We start from the raw sequence: 20,630 nt of genomic DNA on the forward strand, positions 1-20,630 counted from the left end.
GCTGAAAGAACGGGGCCTACGAGCAAATCACCCCAAGTGCGAATTTTTCCAAAATCAGATATCATATTGTGGCCACATAATTCACAGAAATCACAGAAATCACAGAAACCCCACAGTGCAGATAGAGTCCATTTCGGCCCATCAAGCCCACATATCCCACCCGATCCCTGTAACCCCTACATCAACACATATCCCACCCTATCCCCATAACCCCACGTATTTAATCCCCCAACACTAAGGGTCAATTTATCATAGCCAATCAACCTAACCCGCACATTTTTGGACTGTGGGAGGAAACCGGAGCACCCGGAGGAAACCCACGCAAACACGGGGAGAATGTGCAAACTCCACACAGACAGTCACCCGAGGCCGGATTCGAACCCGGGTCCCTGGCGCTGTGAGGCAACAGTGCTAACCACTATGCCACCGTGCTGAAATTAATAAGGAAGGGTTGCATAAGTCACCTGAAAAAATTGAAGCAGTTATAAAAGCCCCAGCACCTGAAAATGTTTCACAATTAAGGTCATTCCTGGGATTAATAAATTACTATCATAAATTTTTACCGAACTTATCAACTATTCTACACCCTCTTAATGATCTTCTACAGACAGGAGTGATTTGGAAATGGAATGAAGACTGTAAACGTGCCTTCCATAAATGTAAAGACTTAATCACATCCGAGAAAATTTTGGCTCATTACAACCCATCACTACCAATCAGACTGGCGTGCGATGCATCCCCTTACGGCATAGGAGCGGTATTGTCCCATAGATTCCCTGATGGCTCGGAACGGCCGATAGCTTTTGCGTCACGCTCATTGAACTCAGCTGAGCGTAACTATTCCCAGATAGACAGGGAAGCACTCAGCCTGGTATGGGGAGTGAAGAAATTCAACCATTACCTACACGGACAAAAATTTACCTTGCTGACTGACCATCAACCCCTCATCTCCATATTCAACCCTAAAAAAGTGTCCCCATTATGACGGCACAAAGACTACAGAGGTGGTCCCTTTTTCTAGGGGCACACCAATACAACATTGAATACAAAGGGTCAAAACAGCATGGGAATGCTGACGGTTTATCACGCCTACCGTTGCCAACGATAGAAGAGGCACCTACAGTAGACCCAGTAGAGATATTCCACTCTACCATAGTGGAATGTCTACCGGTGACAAATTCTGCCATTGAAAGGGAGACAAGAAATGACCCTACTCTCTCACGGGTCTACGATTTAACAGTGAAGGGATGGCCAGCACATGGCGAACCACTGTTGCCAGCATTCTCGCAAAGAAGAGAACAGCTGTCAGTGTGCCGAGGAACCTTGATGTGTGGATCCAGAGTGGTGATTCCACCCAAACTCCAGGATAAAGTGCTAAAGGAGCTTCACGAGGGGCATCTGGGTGGAGTGAAAATGAAGAACCTAGCTAGGGCGTTTGTATGGTGGCCAGGTATCGATGGAGACATCGAAGACATGACCAAGAGCTGCCTAGGATGCCAGAAGGTCCAAAATGCTCCGCCACAGGCCCCTCTACATCCATGGGAGTGGCCCTCATCTCCCTGGCAAAGGGTGCACATCGACATTGCTGGTCCATTTATGGACTCAATGTTCTTAATCGCAGTTGATGCACACTCCAAGTGGCCGGAGGTAATAAAGATGTCCTCCACCACCACGGAAAAAACCATCACAGTATTAAGGACCATATTTGCCAGGAATGGGCTGCCGGAGCAGATATGTTCTGATAATGGACCGCAATTTGTGTCCGAAGAATTCAGAAAGTTCTTAAAGAACAATGGGGTAAAGCACTACACGTCCGCCCCATACCATCCCGCCACCAATGGATTGGCTGAAAGGTTTGTCCAGACCTTCAAGAAGGCCATCAAGGCCATGGGTAATGAAGACATAAAACTTCAGCACAAGGTGGATAACTTCTTATTTGCATATAGGAATGCAACGCATATGGTTACTAACCAAACTCCCGCCATGATGTTCTACAATAGAAACCTAAGATGCCGGCTGGATTTGGTCAAGCCCAACATCCGAAGGGACGTGGAGAACCAGCAGTTTCAGGGCATGAATGAAAGGCCAACTAGGGCCTTCCAGATAGGCCAACCGGTTTTGGCCCGGGACTACCGTACCGAGAAATGGCAGCCTGGAACTATCTGCACACGATTAGGACCACTGATGTACACCGTGGACATCGGAGACAGCATAATAAGGCACCATGCTGACCAAATCATCAAGTCATCCGAAAAGGGACAACCTACACCACCACTCTATACATCTAACGATGAAGTAGAGATACCCATATCTACCTCCGATCCGATGATACTGGAGCCCGATGAACCCGACACTGGCCTTCAAGCCGAATCAGCGTTAGCAGAAGAACCTACTACACCACCAGAAATTACTACACCCCCGAGGTGTTATCCGGACCGAGTCAGGAAGCCTCCTGAGAGACTAACTTATAATTAATTAATACAGCAATGTATATTATTTTGCATATAACATGTAATTAATAATTACTTAAAATATGACGTACTAGTTAGCTAGAAGGGGAGGAATTGTGGTGTATGTGCCTTTAAGAGCAATTGTGGTGTATGTGCCTTTAAGAGCCCCAGGTGTGCGTAATGCTGGTAATTGCCACTTGGGCTATATAAGCCTGTGTATTGTGTATATCCTTTAGAAACCCCCCCCAGACTTGCTTAGTAAATACCTATGAACGAACTCCTGTCTTCAGTGTCTTTATCTACACACGGACACTACACCTCTGCCCCATATCATCCGGCAACAAACGGGTTGGCTGAAATATTTGTCCAGACATTCAAAAAGGCAATTAAGGCCATGAACGATGATCAGATTCCGCTGCAACACAAGGTCGACAAGTTCCTGATGTCATATCAAAACGCCGATCATGCAGTGACTAACCAAAGTCCTGCCATGATGTTTTATAACAGGAGGTTGCGGTCCAAGTTGGACTTGTTAAAATCAAATGTGCGGAGGGAAGTGGAAAACAAACAGTTTCGGCATATTAACAACAAGACCACTCGAACTTTCGACGTAGGACAACCAGTGTTGGCAAGGGGCTATGGAAACGAAAAATGGCAGTCCGGAACAATTCGGGCCAGACAAGGACCTCTGATGTACACAGTAGATATTGGTCATAATGTGATAAGGCGTCATGCGGAGCAACTGGTAGAGTCGAGAGCAAGGGTCGAACCCATGGTTGTGACAGAGGCAACTGTGGAAGACGTTAATGAACCTGAGGCATCTACCTCGGCAGGGAATGTACTTGATGATGATGACACCCAATACATTGGAAACCAAATAGAGGAGGCACCTCAACAACAAGAATCAGAGACTACTGAGAGGCGTTATCCAAGCCGCATCAGAAAGCCTCCTGAGAGACTGAACCTTTGAACTGTTATACCTGAAGTTATATATGTATATATGTTATTATGTTATGTTAAATGGGGATATGACTGTTAAGCTAAAAAGGGAGGATTGTGGTGTATGTAACCTGTTCCACCTTAAGAGAACTTAAGCCTGTTCCACCTTAAGAGATGTACTACTTTCTCTGGCTGCTGTATACGTAATACCGGTGGTGACCACACCGGTATATAAGCACTGTGTATTAATATTGTATTCAGTATAGTCCCGACCTCCAACCAGTAAAGACCTGTTGAATTTACTCTTGTAGTCTGTGTAGTAATCATCACTATAACACACAGACTTAACAGCCTGGAAAGCGGGCATTGACAGCTAGGATGTGCTGCCTGTGGTCACACACCAGCTGTACGTTGAAGGAATGGTAGCCCTTCCGGTTGCGGTAATCCTCGGCATGCTCCAGAGGTGCCTGCAAAGCCACATGCATGCAGTCAATGGCGCCCTGCACCATGGCGAAGCCCGCTATTCTTGCAAATCTCACTGCACGCTGCTGCTGCTTGTCCAGGGTCATGGGGAAGGAGATGAATTGATGTCTCCTTCTGAAAAGGGCATTGGTCACCTGGCGGATGCAGCAATGCACGGCAAACTGGGCGATGTTAGCGATGTCCCCTGCAGCGGATTGGAAGGAGCCGGTGGCATAGAAGTTGAGAGCCACCGTCACCTTCACTGCCACCGACAGAGACGTCCTGCACATCAGCTGTGGACGCAGATCTCTGTGAAGCAGCTGGCAGATGTCTGCAACCACCTCCCTTCTGAATCGCAGCCTCCTAACACACTGGGCGGCAGACATGGTCAGATAGGAGGACTGCTGGCGGTATACCCTGGGTGGGTAACGCCTCACTTGGCGACGCCTGTTGCCCCCTCTGCGTCTAGCCAGGGCTGCCACTCTCTCACGGCGTCTGTAAGCCCTTCTGGCATAAGGCTGAAACTCAGCGTTGGCACCCAATGCAGCCCCCATTGTATGCTGGCAAACACTGAGATCTCAATGAAGGCAAAGAGAATTGCACAGCTCTGGCCTGAGCCAAAAATACCTGTCCTAGTGTTGGGCCAAAGCAGTAAGCTCTCTTCCTTGGTCTCTCTCCAAAAATCCGTTGCACAAGAGTGAATGCTGCAAAATGGCTGCCATTTATAGTGCGGGGTAAGTGCCCTTTAATTTGCGCTCCCCGCGGCCCACCTCGGCTGTGTACCGTTCCACTTCACAGTCGTTAGGGCCGCCCGGCGCACAATGGGGCGGAGCGAGTGAAGTTCCGGTTCCGGGTGCACAAAGGGCGTTGCACGACGAAATGACGTCATGATCTGCGCGCGAAGCAGGGCGCGCGCTAAGACTTTGCGCCGGCGCTAAATGTCTACTGAAGTTGGGGCAAGGCGCAGATCGCGCTGCGCCCGGGCGCTAAGCGCCTAGCGCTCGAGATCTACTCCTCCTAAGGCGCTAACGGCTGGCGCGCCCAACTGAATTTCTAGGCCTATGACTCTATGGCCTAGAAATTGGGTATAGCCCCGCTTGAGGCATTAGAACTGGCGATGCGCTAAGTTTATAGCCAGACGAGAGCGATCCGCTCCTGGGGCGATATTGGGTTGCATCGCCCCCAAAGGGGATTCAGGCGCTAAATCAGCCGTTGCACGGTGCACTTAAGGCGCAAAAGGTCAGGCGCTACTCAATTTCGACGCGGACGGGCGCAGCGCAGGTGAACTCAATTACGGCAAAGCACGAGACCTGCAGGCGCTGGCCGGCTCTTAAAGGGGTGGGTCAGTCACACTGAGCTTCAAACCCAACGCCCTGTAGGCCTCAGATTCGGCGCTCGCCCTTGTCTGGCGGTACAAAGTTCATCATTATGGAGAAGGTTAGGCAGAGAGCAGAGCGCTTCAGCACTGAGGCTCTGGACCAATTGGTGGCTGCAGTTGAACACCGTCGACAGGTGCTGTACCCGGATAATGGCAAGAGGCCAAATCAGAAGGCTTACCGACGATCTTGGAGGGAGGTTGCTGTGAGGCTCAACTCCAGCAGTATGGCGACCAGGACCCCTGTTCAGTGCAGGAAGAAATTCAACGACCTCACACGGATCGTTAGGGTGAGTGATGGTTTACCAAACTTGTGCTTCCCTCCATCTGCAGCTGACTTCGGGCACCCTGCTGCAATGATGCGCCACTGGCCATCTGTCAGTATGCACCCATGGCCCTTTCTGGGCAGACACATGGACAGATGTCTCAAGGCCTCATGTAAGGGCTCTTGCACCATGGGGGGCATGCGATGATATCTCAAGGCCTCATGTAAGGGCTCTTGCACAATGGGGGCATGCGATGATGTCTCAAGGCCTCATGTAACAGAACCTCCCCTTCTTTCCCCTGCAGTCGAAGATGGCGCAGATTAGAAAAGAACAGCGTCGAACCGGTGGCGGACCTGCACAAGTGGTCACTCTCACGGATCTGGAGGAGAGAGTGCACCAGATACTTGGAGGATGTCTGTCTGGTCCAGTGACCACTGCATCCGCCGACCCCATTACCAACAGCGAGGGTAAGACTCTCACCTTTTCCACCTGTTGCCTTCCACTTGGTCCCCCCGCCAGCATGCATCCTCAGTGTGCAGCCATGTCAGAGCCATGCCGCAATCTGGCATGCCTTTCAGCAAACCTGTCCTTTTGCTAAAGCCACTCTTCCACCTCCCACTTTCAGATGAAGCAGCACCAACTCGGGCTCAACGCGCTGAAGCTGCCAGTGCCAGTGCCACCGGAGGCGAGGACCAGGAGGAATCCAGACCAGCCGTTGCAGAATCCGGGGAGCTGACACATCTGCAGACTGGGGATAGTAGTCCCCTGGAGGGGAGGGGGGGTGGCTCTGAGGATGAACCAGTTGCCGGACCAAGCGGCATGGAGCAACACAGGGGGGATAGGCAAGTTCGCCCACCGTCTCCCCACAGGGCAAGGCAGGTCGTCATGACTGCTGCACAGAGTGCAGATGAGGTCCGGCGCCTGGCAGAGATGAGCAAACAGGCCCGGGTCAGACACACGGAGCTGATGGCTGCAGTGGAGAAGATGCCTGAGTCAATAGATTCATTGGCTAGGAGTATGTTGGACTTCGGGGCAACAATGGAGAGGACTCTGCAGGGCTTTGGTGCAACAATGGAGAGGTCTCTCCAGGTGTTCGGGGAAACAATGGACAGGTCTATCCAAGGCTTCGGGGCCACAATGGACAGGACTATCCAGGGCTTCAGCCCAACAATGGAGAGGACTGTCCACGGCTTTGAGTCGGCTGCTGGGGCTAATGGCACCAGAATGGCGTTGCACAGTGAGTTTAGTGCTGGGCTATTGTTAATTAGCCACCAGTGCCAATTTAGCAGTCATGCCAGCGCCATCATTTTTGGCAGCCATTAACACCGGCCCACGGTGGCACCGGCAGGCTTTTACCAATACTGAATTTCTTGGCCAGGTCGTTTCTCTCTCACCACTACATAGTTGGTTACATTTTTAGTTAACCCATCTCATCTGCTACAGCCAAGAATTTGTCCAGCTCCATATTGAACACTTGCAGCAAATCCACACTCACTACACAAGCCGACAATTTTTTCCAAACATTGATGAACCTCTGCACAAAGTAAAGTCTCCTAACATCTAACCTAATTCTATGCTTACGTCACTTATACAAATGTCCTCTGGTGCTTTTTAACCTAGTTAATTCATAACATCTATTGTGTAAACTTAATGGCCTGGAATTCCCTGGAATGGCGCATTTGGCCCAATCTCCATAATTTAGATTGTTGCTCCAGTAGCGATTTTATGCCAAAATTTGCTGGAGAACTCACTTGAATGCGCTGCAGTGAGCATAGTGGGGATTCAGATGGGACGCAGTCAATAGATATCTCTGTCCCAAAGTCTGTAGGCATGGCTCAAATTTTCAATTCTGGTTTCTTGAAAATAACAAGTCTTTGGGCCCGACTTTGTGGATTGTGTGGGAAATGGTCAAATTCCCCGAATGTGGGGTTCTGACCCACAAAAAAATGTGTCAGCCAGCTGCACGCAATTTTCCCTCAAGTGGCCAATTAATTTCCAGCGTGTGGACAGCCTTGCTAATTGTCCATTTCTAGTCAGAAAGCCCCACAGTATGATGTCATCATTTGTGGTGCTTTCAAGGTCCACAGCAAGCATTGCTTCCTCTGTTGGCTTCCAAACGAACCATACAGGATGGCAGAGGAGCCTGCAGCAGCTGTGGCCAGTGCCAGACCCCGAGCTGCCTCCAAATTCGACGAAGCTTCACTGCAGGCATTATTGGATGGGGTTAGGGCCCACAGGGAGGTCCTCTTCCCTAGGTCAGGCAGGAAGAGGCCTCCCACTGAGACCAAGGCTGCATGGATGCAGGTGTCAGCAGATGGCAACTCGAATGTGCATGTAACCTTGGCATCACATCTCTAACTCCTTCCTCTACTCCCCCACAGGAACATCCAGAGCTCCCGTCCCCACTGTGGAGGAGGAAGAGGCTGTGCAGCCAGACTCCTCAGAGGAAGCTCCAACATCTGAGGGCACAGCATCAGCAGAAGTAAGCGCACCCAGCACCAGCGCAGACACTCACACCTCGGGGGGACCTTCGGGACATAGAGTAGTGTTGTCACCTGGTGTTTTGCAGCTCACAAGTGAGCCTCAGCAGATTCTGGAGACAGGGACAGCAGTGGAGAGTCCTCGTCAGAGGGCGCAGGACTCTGCCAGCTCAGCTCAGCTGCGCTGCATGTCGACCCTCTGCCTCCGGGTCCATCCGCAAGAGAAGAGGTGATGGATCTCCATGCACAGATGCAGGAGTCTCTGGCAGGTTTTGTCTCCAGGGTCGCTGCGAGTGTGCAGCGAATGGAGGAGTCCATAGCGACCATGAGCAGAGCCTTTGTGGAGTCATTGGCGCATGAACGCATCACCATGGAAAGGTTGGCAACCTCCATGGAGGAGATAACTCGTCAGGGTATGGAAAACCTGGTGAGTGCTCATAAGAGAATGACATCTCTTGAGATGCGTTGGCCATCTATTGACCAGAGAAACCAAACCTTCATGGAAGTCCTTCTGAGTAGGACTGCCAGTGCAGAAACGGGTCTCCATGGCCCCCTAAAGCGCAGCAAGGTGCTCTCAAGCCACTTCCAAGCGCTGGCCCCTTCTGGTCTGTGCAGCTTCAGGTGAGTGAGCAGCAGCCTGGTGCTCCTTGTGCTCAGCCTACTGTTCCTGGTTCTGCTGCTGCCAACTCTGCTGCTGGAGATCCTCTAATGGCAAGAAGGGAAGGAAAAAAAGGCGTCCCATGTGTAAGGTTCGCAAGAATTTTGGAAAATTTCTACAGCCCCCGAAGATTATTTTTGATTAAAGAAAATCTGGGTGGAATATACCTCAAAAACCCAGGGCATCAAAATGTCTGTCAGGCCTCGTGGCAGAAGACAAAGACAGCCTGCTTGTATATCTTCAATCACGGGCTGATAAAGGATTTGAAAAAAAGCACCAGCCTGCGCGAATGTTGAAGTACTTGAAAATGTCAATCAACTGCAGTTTAGGAAGTTTCACCCACAGGACAAAGGATGTTTGTTTACAGAACTCTCTACAATGTTGACTCAAGGGCTTAACTACTTAAAGCTGTCAATCAGTTGCGGTTGGGCGGTGACCGCAGGACAATGGATTGTTTACAAACCACTTGGGTGCTGTTGACTGAACACTTTAGGATTCAGTGGGACATTTCAAACTGTTCGAAAACCAGTTTCAATGAATGGGTAACACATTCAAACCCACTACAGTCAATGGGGACAGTTCGGTCCCTTTTGTATAGCCCAGATACATCCAGATTTGGGCGCGAAGACAACGGCTCCCAATGGGGTATAAAGATAACCCCTCAGGAAGCCATTCCCTCTCCCTGCCGCCTCGCCTCCATGCCCTGCCTATGAGGGGAACAGCTCAACAGCCCGCCCAAAGAAGTGGAATACCAGCAGTTACTTTTGAATTACTGGGGTATCTCTACTTCGGGGTGGTGAAGAATCCAATACAGACCGCAGGGGCACAGAGCAGGCATTCACTGGTGAGCATAAAACTTTTTGGCCCTTTACAAGGCAACCTAGATAGGTATTAGGGGTGGGAATTAAAGGGGGATTTTGTTAAATTGTAATTTTAGTCAATTTTCCCTTGATGTGTCCGTTTCTCCTCCCCTATTAAGAAAAAGTGTGCTGTATTAAGCAAAGTGTGCTGTATTAAGCAAAGGTGTGCTGTATTAAGCAAAGTGTGCTGTATTAAGCAAAGGTGTGCTGTATTAAGCAAAAGTGTGCTGTATTAAGCAAAGGTGTGCTGTATTAAGCAAAAGTGTGCTGTATTAAGCAAAGGTGTGCTGTATCAAGCAAAAGTCTGCTGTATTAAGCAAAGGTGTGCTGTGTTAAGCAAAGGTGTGCTGTATTAAGGAAAAGAGTGCTGTATTCATCATTATTTTCAATTTATTCTTATTTTCAATAAATACTGGTCTTCTTTGCACCCAACCACGAGTCTTGTTTTGTCTACATCGCTACTGAAATAAGTTCGGCTGTCAGAACCAGAAAAGGAGAGTGATTCGAAACCGCACGGGGCTCTGGAGCAGCTCAGATACTTCTGACTGGCCAGAGACAATAACCCCAGTACCACCCCCCCCCTGTTTCTACAAATGCTTCTCGTAGATGCCTCCGCTGAGGAAGCGCTGAGTGAGGGTGGCGAGAGGGGCTTCCCAGGAGATCACATTGGAGAAGTGTGTGAGGCTCCAACCTTCCACAGCTGTGCCTAAGCCTTGAAGAAGTAGCCCCAAGCCTGCAGCAACAAGGTCCTTCAACATACAAATGCTCTCCGATTAAATCGCAGCTTTCCTGAATGACCTGCAGCTGACAGCAAGCAAGCCGGCAAGCTTCACGCCAGGTTTCATCAGCGGGGTTCCCCGCAGGCGTGTTTAGCGTGGGGAACCCTTGAAAATAGCAAGGGCCCCTGAAAATGGCATTAAACATGGCAATAATTGGTGATTAGGGTCCCGATGGACAGTCCCGCCAGCGGTGGACGGGACTGATTCGGGTCGCGGAGAAACGGCGGTCCGAAAGTCAGACGGGGCGGGGAATGAGGCGGGGGGGGGGGGGTCGCCACCCCCTATTTCTGCGAATTTCGGCCCCCGCCCGCCTGAAAACCCGCCCGATGGCTGACAGAAAATCGGGGCCTTTATATTTACCTTAAAAACATATTCATGTAATATCCAAGAGCTGATTTGATATGAGCATAAAAAACTTGTTTTAAGTGATTTTATGTACAACAAGCTTATTCTGAACATCTTCTTCTGAAACACTTGGTGGAAACGTTCATATTTAGACAGATTGCAGTTGGAATCAAAACATTCTATGTGACTGTCCAATCTTAAATCCACATATAAAAAAGCAACAACAATTTGACATCTTTGAAACTTATTTCTGAACAGCTTTAAATAATTTTCCCAGCTTTCCCCATAATGCAACACATTATCCAGTGATAGTATTAAACTTCTTCCACAGGTAAATTCTGATTGGAGAAAGAGGTAGCCCATACAATAAATTAAACAGCTATCGTATTAGGTACACACTCAGCTGTAATCGCATAAAACACGTTTGACAATTATAAACTGTTAATGGGATTGTTTCAGAAGAATGCATGAAAATAAACTGAGTCAAAGCCAAGAACAACAAATAGATGCTGAAGCATTGCTTTATACTGCGCATCAAATGCTCAGTAATAGTGCTATCTGTTAACACCAAGAGTAATAGTAAAAAGATCAAAGGATATGAAAATAACAAGACCGGTTTTAAACAGACCTGTACAAACAGTAATTTGGTTACGTAGTACCCATTGTTTGGGTGCTATGGATGCCGAATTGGCTCGAAAATGGCGTCTGAGCAGCACGCACACACTTCTGGCGCAGGCCACTCAGATGCCATTTGGTGAGGGCATTAGCATTGGTGCTGGGAGCGTGCGCCCTAAGTATGCAGTGTAGACAGATCATGACGTCAATCAGTGTATAATGCTGATTTGATGCCAGCACTGCTATTTTCGACCTCAACATGCGATCAGCAGCAGGAAGGACCCCTGACCAGAGCTATTTAAAGGGATCATCACAGGTTATTTGCTGATTGGTTTCTACAAGCTATTGCTGAGTTTGTAGAAGTGCTTGGTGCTTTCTAGACTTTTTAAAGGTGCCTAAAATCTACAAGGAGTGGTGTGACAAATGCTCAAGGACTTGGTAATGATTTGCAAGGGGTCTGCTCAGACCAGTTGCTCCCAGACATAGGTGCAGTAGTTTGTATCCCCCTTGGCCTGCAGCATGATAGAGAAAATGAGCAGAGGTGGCACAGAGCAGGACACACTGCTCAAAGAGGGAGGAGGAGGAGGGGGAGAAGGGCTCTCAGCAGGAGGCCATATCCACCCAGGGTCTTCAGGAAGCAATTCTCCTGCCTCAACCTCAGTGACTAACAGTGCATGCGATGTCTCCGTTTTCCTAAGGAGGCGATTATTGAAATCTGCCACCTGCTTCAGACAGACCTGCAGCCTCAGTCCAGGGCAAGGGCGGCAGTGCCACTGGCTGTAAAGCTGACCATGGCCTGGAACTTCTTCACATCAGGCTCCTTCCAGGCTGGAGCAGGCAACATCTGGAACATCTCCCAGTTTGCTGTCCACTCCTGTATAAGAGAGGCGAGTGAGACTCTGTATGCAAAGAGAGCTGAATACATTTAATTCCCTCTTGCTAGAGAGAAGCAGGCAGAGCAAGCATGCTGCTTCATTAGGATAGCAAGCTTCCCCGTGGTACAGGTTGCCATTGACTGCACACACGTCGCTTTGTTGGTGCCGCATGTGAATTCGGAGATAGACCACAACCGGAAGGGATTCCACTCCCTTAATGTCCAGCTGGTGTGCGACCATACTCAGCGCATCATGCAGGTCAATGCTCGGTATCCTGGCGGCAATCATGATGACTTCATTCTGCAGCAGTCCACTGTAACATCAGCATTTGAGCCACCAGGACAAACCAGAGGCTGGCTACTGGGTGACAAGGGCTAGCCTGCCTCATAACTCTGCTGCACAACCAACGCACACTGGGCAGCATATATATGACAAAAGCCATGTTGCCACACGGAATCTGTTAGAGCAGACAATTGGCATCCTTAAATAATGTTTCCGCTGCCTGGACTGCTCTGGAGGAGCTCTGCAGTACTCACCAGGCCCTTGCCACTAGGCCCTCGCCACCGGGCCTTTGCCACCAGGCCCTTGCCACCAGACATACAGCGACCAGCTGAGGAGGAGGAGGAGGAGAAAGAGGATGAAGCCAAAGAGGCGGAGGAGGAAGAAGAAGGGAGGAGGCAACCCAAACAGCCCATTTCTGCCAGGGCTGTCCGTGATCGACTCATCCAACTGCGGTAACAGTGAAAAAAACGGGGCCCCAAAATGCCATTGAGATTCTACTGGTCTCCCTCTGCAGCTTTAGCTGGAGACCAGAGGAACTCTCGAGGGAATGTGGTACAACCCAGTTATGCTGAGTTTCCACCATTTCTGCGGTTGCTTTGTAAGGCAGTTGATAGGCTGGGGCGGAGCAATGGATGAGAATTAACTCAAGCTGAAGTTCCTGTTCCTGAGGCTTGTTAGGTACCTGGGTAGCATTGGCAGCAGGACATCGAGAAAGGTGAGCTGTACCGGCCTCCACAAGGTCACAACTGGGCCCGACGGGTGGGATCCAGGCCCAGCAAGTGTTCTGGACTTCTGAAGAAGAAAACAAAATTATCAGTGCATTGCTGGGGTCGGGGTCAGGGTAGAGGAGTTCTGGGCAACCCGTCCACCTCCCCCATGGGTGGGTGGCTGTGCCAGTGGGGCTTGCACCCAACTGTGTATGAAAATGAATAGTCAGTGCCTTCCACTGACCCCGTGAATTCCAGTAGAGGTAACTGTTGGAGAGCATCGACAGGCTTGCTCCCAGTGCAACCACTGGGTTCACCATCTGTGGAATTTCAGGGTCAGTGACTTTATAGCATTACTCATGTATGCAATACCATAAGATATTTACTATCCACAATTTATAAGAGGATTAGGCTGAAAACATTAATATTAATATTGCTCTGAAATAAATAGAGGGAGAATAGCTGATCAGCGCAGTTTTGCATGTGTTTCTTTTATTACCTATTAATTATGTGATGGCATTTATTTGCCTATTATGTGCCCAATACACTAGTCACTATAAACATAATACAGGTATTTGCCTGAGGGTTTAAAGAACGATTAAATTGATTCTGAGAAAAATCTCATCTGATTAGTGGTACCTTGAAATTGTTAAACATCTGCTATATAATTGCTGTTGTAATGTTTAACCTTTTATAAGTATAATATTCACACTTGGAATAATTGCATTGTCACAACTGCTAATGTCTTTCAGTGGCTTAAATATGATGTTAGCCTTATGGAGGATCAAAGCTTAATGAGCTATTCATAGAGCTGGATGAATCATGTGTCTTGGGAATGTTCCAATTCATATTCCCTTTCATGCCAACCTTGAAGTGCAACAAATTTTCTAATTTACTGGATGTATTTACTGTTTTTATTGTTAAATTATAATTTGTTAACTATAATGAAAATGGTACAACTTGAACTCTTTATAATTAGTAAAGAAAGAAATAACTTACATCGATACAGCATCCTTTGTGACCTCAGAATGTCCCAAAGCACTTCACATCTAATGATGTATTTTTAAAGTATGGGCACTGTTGTAATGTAGGGAAATGCAGCAGCCAATTTGTACATAGCAAGGTGCCACAAACAGCAGTGAGATAAATGACTAGATAATCTGTTTCAGTGGTGTTGCTTGAGGAATAAATGTTGACCAGAGCAGCAGGAGAACTCCCTTGGTCCCTTGGGCAGAAGGTTCTAGACACTTCTGGGATCACTGGGACAGAATCCTGGGTTCCACCTGACTTTCTGGTTTCCCTCCAGCAGGTAATCTGGAGATGCCCCCAGGGCCCAAGCATAATTTGGGGCCCTAGGTGTTCAGTTTACATCTGAGCAATTTCTGGATGGTCCAGTCAAAAATTGATCTGTCTGATCCAAAACCTGATAGTTGGCATCCCTAAATTTGAAGAAAGGGGTGGAGAGGGGAACTATCCTAGCTGTGGTAATTTCTTTTACCAATTTACTGGTATGTAATAAATGGCTATCCAATTATGAAGTCACATTTGGACAGAATTAATGCCAGTTCACAAATTCCAACATGGGTTCAGCACAACCGTAAATCTTTTATTCCAGAGGACTAAAAACATAAACCTAGCCAATTAATAAGGGTCAGATATAATTAACATATTTAATTCCACAATTTCCTAATACCGCCGTAGAGTACAGTACAGTGCTTGTAATTCATAATCAGAACACGCATTAATATACATCAGCAGATTAAGTTCACTATAATGGAAATCATCTTTATTTCAACATTCTACAGAATGTCAATTAAAATGAGTATGCAGACCATACTGATATATGTAGAAGCATCATGCATCAGTGCTTATCAATCTTGCACACATTGTGCAGTCAACCCCATTTGCATTGCACTTTATCAATAGGTTATTCTAAAGGCACATATTGCATAGTACAAGTGCAGCATGTATCTCTATAGGGGGTAAATTAATGGAAGGATATGGAGCAGATTCCTTTACCGGTGTATGCTCCGACCCGCCTTATTTTCTGATATTCACTATGCTCTGGCGAGCCAGTGAGCTTGGGCGCAGATCCAGGAATATTTCCATTCATGTGCATGCAATGTACGTAATGGCGCATTGATTCTGTTCACTATTGCACCAATCTATATAACAGTAAAATAGTGAAGAGAAATAAATCAATGTATATATACACACACATTTTGGGCTAGAAATTTATTATAGCCCAGGAATGGGCGGTATCATTGGAAAAGTTGGAGAATTAGCACCAGGCGCTAATGCTTTAGACTGCATGCAAACTTTGTGCTCGCTGCTCAAAGAAATGATTGGCGTCTGACATGAATCAACTGAGTGGCCTGCGGGTGGCGCTGTCCAGGGAGAGTATAAATACTCAGGCACGGGCCCAGCTTGCGCAGGACATTCTTAACAGGAACTAGTGAAGGACACAACTAGACCTCCATGTTGTAAAACAGTTGATTAAAGCTTTGTTTAACGCTTAGACCAAGTGCCTAGTAGTTTTCTTACATCAGCGTCCTAATTCAAGTTTTTAAGCCCTAGTTTATTGGCATTACACTCAAAGGGTGGTGCTGGAGATGAAGCACGCGGTGTCTGCCGACACGCTTGAGGCCTTCTGCGACTGGTGGGCGCCGTGGGGACTGGAGTGCATCATCACCCCGGCCAACACAATTTTAATTTAATTTGTTAAGGTTCTTTTAAAGTTATATTAGTTACAGTCTATTTGTTTAACCACCCAATCAAAAAGAGTACACTCAAAGGGTGGACCAATAGCAGGCTCAGTCTAATCACAAGTAATGATTGCCAAAGGCTATTTTCAGTTCTTAAAGGGGAAGTTCATTGATGTTGCAGAATCTCATTCTCAGCATTGCTGGCTGTGCAGCTGCCTCAGCAAGCAGCAACAGGTTAAGGAGGAGGAGTCGGAGGACTGAAGTAGCTGTACTCATGGCAGCTCCACGCCCCAGGGAGAGAATCTGCAGATTCTGCGATCAAGCGTTGGAGGTGTTGGTGTTCGCTGTGGAGAGACGGAGGGTGGTGCTCTACCTAGCAACTGGCAGGAGGCCCTCACCGCAAGTCTTCCACACCATGTGGCGGGAGGTAGCGCAGCATGTCTCGGGCAGCACTGTGGTCCGCAGGACCCACACACAGTGCAGGAAGAAATTTTGCAATCTTACTCGGATGGTCAGGGTGAATGAAAGCTTCAACAAATGCTACATACCACCATCTGAACCACAGTCTTCATGCACTGCCCAAAGCAACACATCCCCAGCACTCACGCACCAACCATCTCTACCTGCCAACACACACACCCACATCTCACACCTTGCACACAATGAGAGCTATTCAATTATGGCAGGCATATCACCCAAACACATTGCTCTACACTCACACGCTTTATTTTTTCTAGCAGGTCAAGGTGGCTCACAACAGGAGGGAGCAGGAGTGCACAGGCAGGGGACAAGCCAACACCCAACCACTGTCTGCACTGGAAAATAGAGTGCTGCAGATTATTAGGCGCCAGGTGGTGGGTGCCGTGGCCACCAGCGACAGTGACCCTCTTGGGGGCAACAAAAGCATGTTCATCCCTACTCCTTCTTCTCACATCCAACTCCCCCTCACTCCACAAGCATTTCAAAGTTTCCAGCTAATCATGCTTTATGCATGCATTTCTCCTTTCCTGCCTCCCTCTCCTCACCTTAACCTGACTCTTGTGTCTTTACGCTTTCAGATAATCAGCAAGCACCTGAGCAGCCTCTCCCTTAGGGCACCAAAGAAAGCGAGTCAGGAGAAGAAGAGGAGGAAGAACACACTGCGCCACTGCATGTCTCACCCGCAGGCACCAGCTCAGATACTGTTACTACGCATTCTTTAGAGGCTAGTATAGTAGCAGGATCTGCACAGGGAGAGGCACTGGGGACGACTGGGCTGCAGCAAGGCCAGGGGGAAAGGGTAGCTTGGGGGCCAGCTTCCTGGAATGCAAGTTCGCATGTGAGTTCTGCTGTACAGGACTCAGATGAGGACCTCGATTGGGAGACCTTTAGAAGAAGAGTGATGGCCATGCACACGGAGATGATAGGTACAATGGCAAGGGTGCCCCAGGTCCTCGGCAATGATAAGGAGCGTGGAGGAGTCCACCTCCAACATTGCACAAGGCTTTGCGCACACCATGGAGCCCATCATTTCCAGTCTGCAAAGGATGGTAGACTCCCAGAGAGACTGTGGTGACCCAGATCTGATGTCGCGCGTGTGATGGGCAATCTGGCAGCTTCCATTGCAGCACAGGCAGAAGCGACGCAATGATTAGTGCTGTAATGCAGTTTATGCTTGGTGGCATCCAATCTCAGACTGCTCTCATGCAGTCTCAGCTTGATGCCATGCAAGCTCTGATTGTTGCTATCGTGGCTGAGTCTGCCATCGTCGACTGGGGCTTTCACGGCAGGCCAGCAATCTGTGCTCCAACAGATTGTTAGGGATGGTGAGGTGCTTCCCTGGGGTAGTGGCAGTGGGTCAGTGGAGCAGGAAGCTGCTGTCCTCTCTCAGGATGACAGCATTCCTGCTCCCACCACTGCCACTCTGCCATTGCCCTTGTCGCTGCATGTCATCCAGCCAGCCCAGACTGCTGCCGCCAAAGCTGAGGTGGTGCAGTCTACAGCCGGGCCTTCCAGGCCCAGAGCTGGTCGAGGGCATCCTGCAAGGCCATCTGAAGTCTCCCACACAGACACTCAGCAGCCTTCCACCAGCCCTGATGCAGCCACTGGCCAATACTTTGTAAGAACATTAGAGTAGGCAAAGGCACAGGATCAAGAGTCACTAAGGGTTTGCACAAGGGTGAATAGTTAATATATTTGTTGTAAATATGTGTTCACTGATTTTTGATTAATTTGTTAATTCAGGTTGCATTATATTGTGGGGTGTCTCATTTCAGCTTTGCGCTGTGATATGGCCTGCAACAGGAATGGAATGATGTGGATGTCGTGAGCAATGGGGATCCGAGGTTTAATTCATTCGAACCGCAGTCTGATGAGGCAGTCACGAACTGCCCTTCCGGAAGGCTGTTTGAGTAGCTGCATCCTCCCTCGCACCTGTTCCTCCTCCTCATTGCCCTCAGCCTCTTCCTCTTCCTCCTTGTCCTCCTGTCCCTCGTCCTTCTCTGAGAAAGTCCTGCAATCCCTGGTGGCAGGAGCTGGGCCCTCATGATGGCCAAGTTGTGGAGCATGCAGGAGGTCACCACGAAATGGGACATCCGCTCAGCCGAGTACTGGAGGGCTCCTCCCGAGTGGTCAAGGCAGCGGATCCATTGCTTCAGCAGGCCGATGTTTGCTCGATGATGTTCCTGGTGGATGGCTCTCATTTATGAGGGCTGGGCAGTAATGTTAGGGATGTGGAGGGGAGTCATGAGCCAGGTGGAGAGCAGATAGCACTTGTCTTCGAGCAGCCAGCCGTGAGCTGAATGTGGTGGCTGGAAGTGTGCTGGCACACCGGTCTGGCACAGGATGAAGGCATCATGGCTGTTGCCAGGATATTGGGCATTGACATTGAGGATTAGCTGTCTGTGGTTGCACACCAATTACACATTGAGTGAGTGGTAGCCTGTGCGGTTATGGAAGATGTCAGGATTGTTATGCGGTGCCCGCAAAGCCACGTGGGTACAGTCAATGGCGCCCTGCACCATGTGAAACCCCGCTATCCTGACAAGGCCACATGCATGCTCATCCTGCTTCCCTCTGGTGATGGGGAAGAAAATGTAGTTCCTTCTCCTATTGTAGAGAGCCTCTGTGACCTCCCGAATGCAGCGATGAATGCCGAACTGTGAGATGTTAGCTATGTCTCCTGTTGCAGACTGGAAGGATCCACTGGCGAAGAAATTGAGGGCGACGGTGACCTTGACTGCCACTGAGAGAGCCATGGTCACCCTGGTCTGAGGCTGGAGGTTGGTAGCAGGAGGTGGCTGAGTTCTGTGATTACCACCTTGGTGAAGCGAAGCCTTCCAATACACTGGTCCTCACTTAATTGGAGGTAGGAGAAGTGCTCTAGGAATACCCTCGATGGGTAAAGCCTCCTGTTGAGAGCCCCGATGGCCCTCCTCCTCCCTCTGGCCACATGTGCCCAGCTTTCTCGCTGCCTCCACTCCCTCTGCCAGAGATCCTGGAGGGCGAGGTGGCATGCCAGTACAGCGCCCATTAATATAGCCAAGTGTAGCAGTTTGATTTTTTTCAGAATAAATGTAGCTACTTTTTAGTTGCCACAGCACTCCTGATATTAAATAACATTGAAATTATGGAATGAGACTGTTACACTATGTGAAACTGACAAGAAAGCCTTGAAACTCCACTAACCTACATTACTGATGATCCCTTTAAATAACATCCCTGGAGCCGGCTTTCTGTTGCTTCATGCCAGCTCTCCCCATCATTGTTTCCTCCAGGTGCTAAGGTAGGTGGTGACAATCATTTTCACAGATCGGGTGGTCAGTGAGAGTTGCATACTCACTGACATCGTGATCCACCTGACATTGAAACTCCCGGGGATAACTATTAACGGCGACGCTGCGGGGGGTGCGGGATTTGACGTGCGGTGTTGGATTCGCCTCGCCCCTGCGATAATGCTCTAGTGGCCCATTAGCACCATCTGCTGGCACTAATGGGTGGCGCTAAGGTACCAAATTTATCCCCCTCATAGTTTTGGCGATCTATACTGTAATATTTTGCTAATTTGCTCTATTTAAAATCTAGAAAATACTGGCTGCTAAGAATTGGCGGGACTCATCAATAGAACGATCCTCCACAGGATGTATTGGATTTCCAACATTTTCAATTGTCAATTTTGTTTTAAAACAACTTGTAGGGTGCAGGGTTTTTATAAAAATCTTCTTGTTCAAAGTCTTAATTTCGTTCTTATTAGATGGATCAGATTTTGGGAAACTTCTTCCTTTTGAGATATCTGGAACTGTTTGTTGATCATTTGCTCAGATTAATTGAGTGTTTTTCTTTCACAAAAGCAAAATACTGTGGATGCTGGAAGTCTGAAATAAAAACAGAAAATGCTGGAAATACTCAGCAGGTTAGGCAGCATCTGTGGAGAGAGAAACACAGTTAATGTTTCAGGTCGATGACCCTTCATCAGAACTGAGGAAGGGTCACCCAGTTCTGATGTAGGGTCATCTGTTAAACTCTGTTTCTCTCTCCACAGATGCTGCCTGACCTGCTGAGTGTTTTTCTTTGTCTTAGGGCTTCGTTGCAATGCTCTGGAACTCTGTTTATTGTGTTCAGCTTTTTCACTTTGCTACACATTTCACAGAATCACAGAATCACAGAAACCCCACAGTGCAGATAGAGGCCATTTCGGCCCATCGAGCCTGCACCGACACATGTCCCACCCAATCCCCATAACCCCTACACCAACACATATCCCACGCTATCCCCGTAACCCCACGTATTTAATCCCCCCTAACACTAAGGGTCAATTTATCATAGCCAATCAACCTAACCCGCACATCTGAAAA

This window comes from Somniosus microcephalus, chromosome 8 (assembly GCF_052327205.1).
Source record: "Somniosus microcephalus isolate GS21.2 chromosome 8, FLI_Smic_1.0, whole genome shotgun sequence".
NCBI lineage: Eukaryota > Metazoa > Chordata > Chondrichthyes > Squaliformes > Somniosidae > Somniosus > Somniosus microcephalus.